The following is a 7,498-nucleotide window of genomic DNA, read 5'->3' on the forward strand; positions in this document are numbered from 1 at the left end:
TACACTCCCAAACTATTTTTTAAACAATTTGTAACCAAACCTTTAATCCCAAAGCTTTTCACAAAACTTTTCACAAACGTATTACAAATGATGGCATAAATATTGCACTGCAACTCCAAAGTTCAGCTCTTCTGTGTACCCTTAAACTGATAGACAATAGTATCTTAGTCTTTCATTGCCAAATAAAGAATGTTAAAAGCAGCTAAGCATCCATATATTACAACCAGGAACAACCTCTTTGCAAACCTTCAGAATACAGTCTTTGCCTGTTGGCTTGTTTTCATAGCAGCTCTTAAAGACTACTTATTATTTCTCCCACAGCTCCATAGTATCCCTGCTACTAGGAGAACTACAGTTTTATTCAATTTCTGCCAGTTGTTTCTATATCATTAGCATATCACACTTTAACTGGGCAGGACCTAGGTTTATTTCAGTCTATGAAAAAACTATGTCTATGAAACTCCAAGCAAATTCAATCTTGCTTAAAGGAACACTGTAAAGTAACAATTCTTCATGTTGCATGTCTCATATGATCCATTTGAAGCCATAGAGAATTACGTTATGATGTTACTGGCACGGTTCCAAGAGATAAAATAAAAAAAAAAATTGAACAGCTAAAACCGTAGAGGGAGGTGCGGATTCCCTAATTGGTTCTTGATTGTGTCAATAAAGAAGGTGGGAGCCAATTGCTGGGCGAAGGGTAAAGGTGGGACTTCCGAGTCCCAGGAGGCAAAAGAAACTCGAGGAAAGGCAAGGGGCTTTTTCAGCCAGACTTTGGAACTTGGCTTTTGGAACCTCCTCTACTAGTGGTTAACCAAACAGGTCTGGCTGATATAGACTAGCTGATAAGATTAGGGCAGGAAATTCTGGGCCCAGCAATTTTGCTAACTGACAAGTTCTATATTAATAAAGCTGTCTAAATGTTTTTCTTTCGAGGAGCAAAGGTGGGCAGAGAGAGAGAGAGAGAGAGAGAGAGAGAGAGAGAGAGAGAGAGAGAGAAGTCAGGTAGTTGATGACTACTTGGTGAAGCAAAGCCAGGAGCATGATCGCAGCTCCCAGGAAAGGAGGTAACTTGGCAGAGCTAAGCCAAGAAGAACCAAGTACAGAGTAGTGGGGCCATCAGCGGCATCCGATCTCGGAGCTAAGCAGAAAACAAAGGTCCCAGGCAAAGGGGGTAAAGGCATTTAAAATTACGTGCAACATAAAACATCTTTAAAATGAACCAAGCATATGAAGTCTCAAACAAAACTTAAATTTGTTGTACACACTCCTGTCAAATGAAGTTACTTACTGTACACTGCTTTTTTTGCAAACTGGTCTTTTATTTCCTTTCATTTAACCCAGATAAGCTACGACCTAGAGAAGGATCGAGAGGGCTTGTGATTTCTCTTAGAGAAGGATCGAGAGGGCTTGTGATTTCTCTCAGGAGACACAGACCTTTCTCTTCTCCTAGCTCTAGAAAGTGACCTGCTCCAGCTTCAAGAGAAGCTTCTTAGAGATCTGTGCCAAGGTGAAGAGGTCTTTGTACCACCATCTTCTTAGGAGGGCAGCAACACTTGCAGGAGGCGAGACAGGATTTCGGCTTCAGGTTTCACCGTGTGACAGGATTTCGGCTTCAGGTTTCACCGTGTGACAGTTCCACTCTTACAGTGTTCTTTCATCCAGCTGCGGACAGCTTCCGCAGCGTCTCAAATTCAGCCGAAGCAAAGCTAGGAGGGTAGCAAGCAACCCACACACTTTGAAGTGGTCCATGTTAGCCAACAGCCGACCTAATTCAGTCCTGTTCCCGTGGTTTCCAAGATTACCTTCATGAACGTTACAGTCCAACGGACGGGAATCACAATGCATTTCAAGATTCAAAAGCCAAAGCTCAATCCCTAATGCCCCAACAGGCTCTCCAGCTCCCTTCTGACTCTGCTCACACAGATGCTCTCTGTACCCTGGCATCCAGAAAGTGGCCAGAATACAGTATTTTTAATCACCATCTCCAAGTGCATTCGATGGAGTACTATTCAGCCATTAGAAACAATGAATTCATGAAATTCTTGGACAAATGGGTGGAGCTGGAGAACATCATCCTAAGTGAGGTAACCCTGTCTCAAAAGAACACTCATGGTATGCACTTACTGATATTAGCCTAGAAGCTTGGAATACCCAAGACACAATCCACATATCAAATGATGTTCAAGAAGAACGGAGAAGTGGCCCCTGGTTCTGGAAAAGCTCGGTTCAGCAGTGTAGGGGAATACAAGAACAGGGAAGTGGGAAGGGGTGCATGGGGGAACAGAGGGGAGGGAAGAGGGCTGATGGGACTTTCGGGGAGGGGGAATCCAGGAAAGGGGAAATCATTTGAAATGCAAATAACGAATATATTGGATAAAAAAAATTTATTTACTCTAAAGAAAATAGTATGTCCTCCTATACATCAGAATCTCAAGATTTTTTAAATAAATTGTTGCTTATTAAAGTTTTTCACAGTATTTCAGTAAGTTGGGTTTTCCATCATAGCTCTAAAGATGAATTAGAAAGCCTAAATGCAAGAATAAAGCAAAAATAAATGCATAATTCCCTAGCTTTGCCATATCTGCCTGTACTTAATGTTATAGTCTGAATGAGAAATATCACTATACGCTTAGGTATTTAAAGGTGTAGTCCCTAGTTGATAGCGCTGTTTGGGAAAGTTATGGAAGCTTTAAGATGTGGAAGGCCTGAGCTGGAAGAAATACATCACTGGTGTCAGGCTGTGAGAGTTTGCGGTCTCTTCCCACCCCCAGCTTATTCTCTGATCTGGCTCCTGAGAAGAAATGTAATTTCAAAGCTCCCTGCTTTGTCCTCCTGTGCCATGCTTCTCACTACCATAGATTCTCCCTTTGGAACCATAAGCCAAATTAAGTTGCCACTGCTTCCAAAAGTTGTTTTTGGCTATGATGTTTTATGACCACAAAAAAAGTAACTCATACACTCATTTTGGAGACTAGAAAATGCAGCAGTGTGTATCTCAGTAGCCTTCTCTAATAAATAAAATAAAATAAAATAAAACTTTGAAATCATAATTCATGTATTTCTAGAATTTCTACAGAATAACTGAATCTGTTTATTAAATTAATGAGGTAAAGAAGTTTAGAATATTGACAGCTTAATGTGTTATTTGTATTTCCATAAGATTTATGAGTCTTCCTCTTGAGTCTGTGATAAGTAGTTATTTGAGACAGATAGACATTTTTTATAGAGAGGACAATGCAGTGTTCAGCTGAAGAATCTTAGGACTATATTGATGTCACCTTTGCCCAGAAAAAGGAGTCATAAGTGAAAGATGCTCTAAATAATAATATTCTGCTCAGATATGTCCTCAAAAACCCATGCAGACCTAGGATTCTGAAGAACTCAACTAAACCCTGCTTCAATAACCTTCAATGCCTTGTGTTTTCTGTAGTTAATATTCTCTAACCTATTGGGAAGTCTAGCATACTGCAACAATCTCTGCCACAGCTCTGAATAATTAAGAAATAAGTTAGAGGAACAAGTGAGATAAAATTAAAGCTAGGACTATCATATATCCATTATCCCACTTCTCTCTCTCTCTCTCTCTCTCTCTCTCTCTCTCTCTCTCTCTCTCTCGTGTGTGTGTGTGTGTGTGTGTGTGTGTGTGTGTGTGTGTGTGAAGGAGAGAGAAGGAAAGAAAGAGGGGGGAAATCAATATGTTGATTGAAAAGATAACGCTACTCTCATGTCATTGAAGCACTGGTCAAAATAGTGAAGAAGAATCATCCTAAGTGTCTGTCGACAGATGAATGAGTAAAAAGACACAGTAGAAAAAAAGTATGGTGGAGAACTATTTAGGCATAAGAGTCAAAATTAAATTATCTACAACAAAGTAGATAGAAACAAAGATCATTATGTTAAGTGAACAGGCACGGAAAGAAACGCCACGTGATCACACTTGTGTTTAGAATATAATACATAGGCCACATAGAAGTTGGGAGTAAAATTGTGACATAGGCGTATAAGAGTACATAAGATTAAAAGGAGTTGATCACAAGCAGTAAAGCAACGGATGTTCAGGAACATTGCTGGAATCTATCATATGGGAGAATGACTATAGCTGTCATTTCCACAGTAAAGCTGGAAAATGGATTCTTGAAATATTCACTATAAAATGGCAAAGTTTTGGCAAGGTGGGTTTAGCAACATGTAAGCCATTACATTATTAGTGCAATTTTGAAACACCACTTTGCCCATTTATATGAACACTTTTTATCTTCATGTCAGTTAAAAGTAAATTTGAGTTACATTTTAAATAGAATGTAACATAGTTGGAAAAAGAGGAGCATGCCTTTAGATATATGTGTTTATGTAGTAGGTAACTTTTGTCATTGATGTGATATAATACCTGACTAACACCCTGGCACGGAAAGGACTCATCGCAGTGGGGACAGTATGGAGGAGCCCATGGTGTTGACAGTATGCAGAGGAGACTCCTCACAACCAGAAAGGAGAGCCTGTGGCTAGAATTGGGTTAGAGTATAATCTTCAAAGGTCCTCTCCTAGAGTAACATAACTCCTGACAGGCATATCCTACCTCGGTTACGTGGCATAGTGCAGATAAAAACTATTAAACCCACGTATACTGACCTTAGAATCCATCCAGAGTAGCTTAGGACCAAGTCCAGGGTAATGCCTGCCCATCCTTCTGCCTTCACATACCCTGCCCCTGAAAGACAGTCTTTAGGTATCATCTCTTATGTTAAGCAGCTCATTCCCAGCAGAAGGGGCTGAGCTAATAGACTCAGTCTCTTTCTCCAAAGTTTCTGGCTGAACTGTACTACAACCTAGGGAGAGAATGGTTGGATGACACACAAATAAACTCTCACACAGATAGATTCACATCCTAACCCACCTTGAGTTTTCTGCTTTAATTGTGTAATCCAAGGCAGGCAGAAGTCCGACACTGAGTGATGAATCAAGCTTCTTGGTGCCTTCCCAGAGCATTTATGGGCAAGGTTATCTGTTGTCAGGAGGCTCTATGTGGATTGGCAATGTCTATCCAAAGTAGGCAAGAGAAGTTGATAGCTCAGTATTGCTCTAACCTCTCTTCAGAGTCCTGGGTAAGCTTTAGCAAAGCCAGAAAAGACACAAGGAATGAGTGGAAACTTGATAATCTCTACACCAATTCTTCCTAGAAAAGATTTTGTATGTTATACATCAGCCTATTATTTCTGAGTAAGGGTCAAAGGCATGCTTCTACATAAGCCTTCCCCTCATACATTGCCATATCATTAAGTCAATGCTATCTCCTTTCTCACAAAACTGCAGAGCCATCTAGCACTAACAGTGGTGCCTTGCCTATAGGAACAGTTAGTAATTACATCCTGTATGTAAGTTTTAATTTGCTTGCACATTGATTCTTGGGAAGGGTTTACAGCTGTCAATAGCTTTGTCAAAGACCTGGGCCTCATAAAGTAGAGAGCCCTACTTATCACACTTTTTATCTCGGAAAATAGGTCAAATCAGACTATAGCAAAGCATCCTTTCTTAAAACACCCTTGGCAGTATAGCATCATCTGGACCACTTTTTCTTCTCTTGCAACAGGTCAAAGATGTTGCCATTAATTACAGGAGGCTCACAAAGTCAATTTTTGAATTATGAGGGTTATTGTATTGAAAAGCCTTCCTAGGGCACATGTTTGAAGACCTAGTGGTCCCCAGCTAGTGACACTGTTTCTGGTGGAAACCTTTAGAAGATGTGGCCTAGTTGGAAAAAGTCAGTCACTGGGTGGGGGAACCAGCGTTCAGTGTTAATAACCACACATCCCCTTCTCCCTATTCTCTGAGTCCTGAAGTGGAAACTTAAGGGTTCTTTGGAAAGTCAGTAGTGTTGAAAATATAGAGGGTTAGTCAACAGGGTACATATATGTGAAGCTTCCTTCAAGTCATTCCCCACTGAGATTCTCTGATTCGTTCTTCTCTCATGTTTTATTCCTTGAAGTGGAATGTTCATTTAAACCGAATATAAGTTTTCTAGAGCATTGTCCATTGTTGCCACCACTTCCCTCTCTTCTCAGATTCTTTCTCATTCCCATTGTTTTCTTCTTTACCAACTCACCAAAAGCCAAAATCATTTAGCTTTCTAAGTAGTTCAGTTACCATGCTTTTTCCTCAAGGTTTACATCTTTTTCCTTTTAGGGAAGGACCTCACTGTGCTTTTCCAAGCCAGGCTAGCACAGAAGGTCACTGAGCCTCTTGCTCTCAACCAGACCAGCAGGAAAGGACACTGAACCTCTTGCTTCCACCATATGAATTGGAAGAGAATTATTCTCACTCATCCCCCAACCCCACCTCTGGATACACTGATGCTGATGCTTCTCCTGAAAAACACATGGGAGCTTACTCTCAGTCCAGTGTGGCAAATACAAACTCACTCTTTTCACCAAGTAAAGTTGATGCCATCTGCGAAACTTCTTTAGTACTTGGGTAAACATGAGTGGAAGCATCTAAGGATGCACACACAGTCATGCACATGCACAAACACATTCCTGCTCAAACCCAACCTCAGCTTGACATAGTTTAAGACTTGGGAGAGTTGGAGGCGATGAGAGCTGTCACACACCCTCAAGATTTCATCCAGTCACAATGACCTTTTCAAGCAAAAGGCTATTCTACAGTCAAACCTGGGTAGGTTTCAAGTCAGATCTGTCACTCTCTGACCTCAAGCCTCTTGTCTTAGTTAGGTCTTTATTGCTGTGAAGAGACACCATGACCAAAGCAACTCTTATAAAGGCAAACATGCAATTGGGTCTGGCTTATAATTCCAGAAGATCAGTCCATTTTCATCATAGTGGGAAGAATGACACTGTACAGGACAACTTGGTGCTGGAGGAACAGAGAGTGTTCTACATCTTGATCCGAAGGCAGTCAAAAGATTGTCTTCTTCATTGGATGGAGCATATGCCTCCATAGTAACACACTTCCTCCAACAAGGCCACGCCTCCCAATCGTGCCACTCCCTTTGTAGCCAATCATTCATATACATTATTCTATGGCAGCCAAATTTGTTTAAACCACAGAAACCTCTAAAGTTTCATTTGAATTACATTCACAACTTTTTGGTGAATGAAGATAATACGTTTTCTTGTCTGAAATTGTACTTTATGAAAATATTTATATTTCTTAATTGGATAAAATAGGTCATTGATTTATGTTCCTCAGTTGTGTTACTAAGTGCCACTCATGAAAAATGGTAGAGACCAAACAAATGTTCCTTTCCTGTCTTCAGTGCAATAGTTGGCGAGACAAGAATCAGTTGAGAGTTCTTAAATTACACTCAAATAACAGGAAAAGCATTTTAAAGAATTATTTTTATTAGAAATAGTGATGTACTGATTCTAAATTGAAAAATAATCCTCTTATGAAAATATTTTAGTGGTCTATGAAGCACTACTAACTTAGAACACTCTTAGATAAAATTGATATGTGTATATGGCAATGTATAACTTCATTT

At 40.1% G+C, this 7,498-nt stretch overlaps 1 pseudogene; it reads right to left on the reverse strand.

Moving 5' to 3' along the window:
• Positions 1–1,349: 1,349 nt before the first annotated feature.
• LOC127679764 (serine/arginine-rich splicing factor 3-like) lies at positions 1,350–1,848 on the reverse strand (annotated as a pseudogene).
• Positions 1,849–7,498: the final 5,650 nt, after the last annotated feature.

The sequence above is a fragment of the Apodemus sylvaticus genome, chromosome 3 (genome assembly GCF_947179515.1).
Source record: "Apodemus sylvaticus chromosome 3, mApoSyl1.1, whole genome shotgun sequence".
Classification (NCBI taxonomy): domain Eukaryota; kingdom Metazoa; phylum Chordata; class Mammalia; order Rodentia; family Muridae; genus Apodemus; species Apodemus sylvaticus.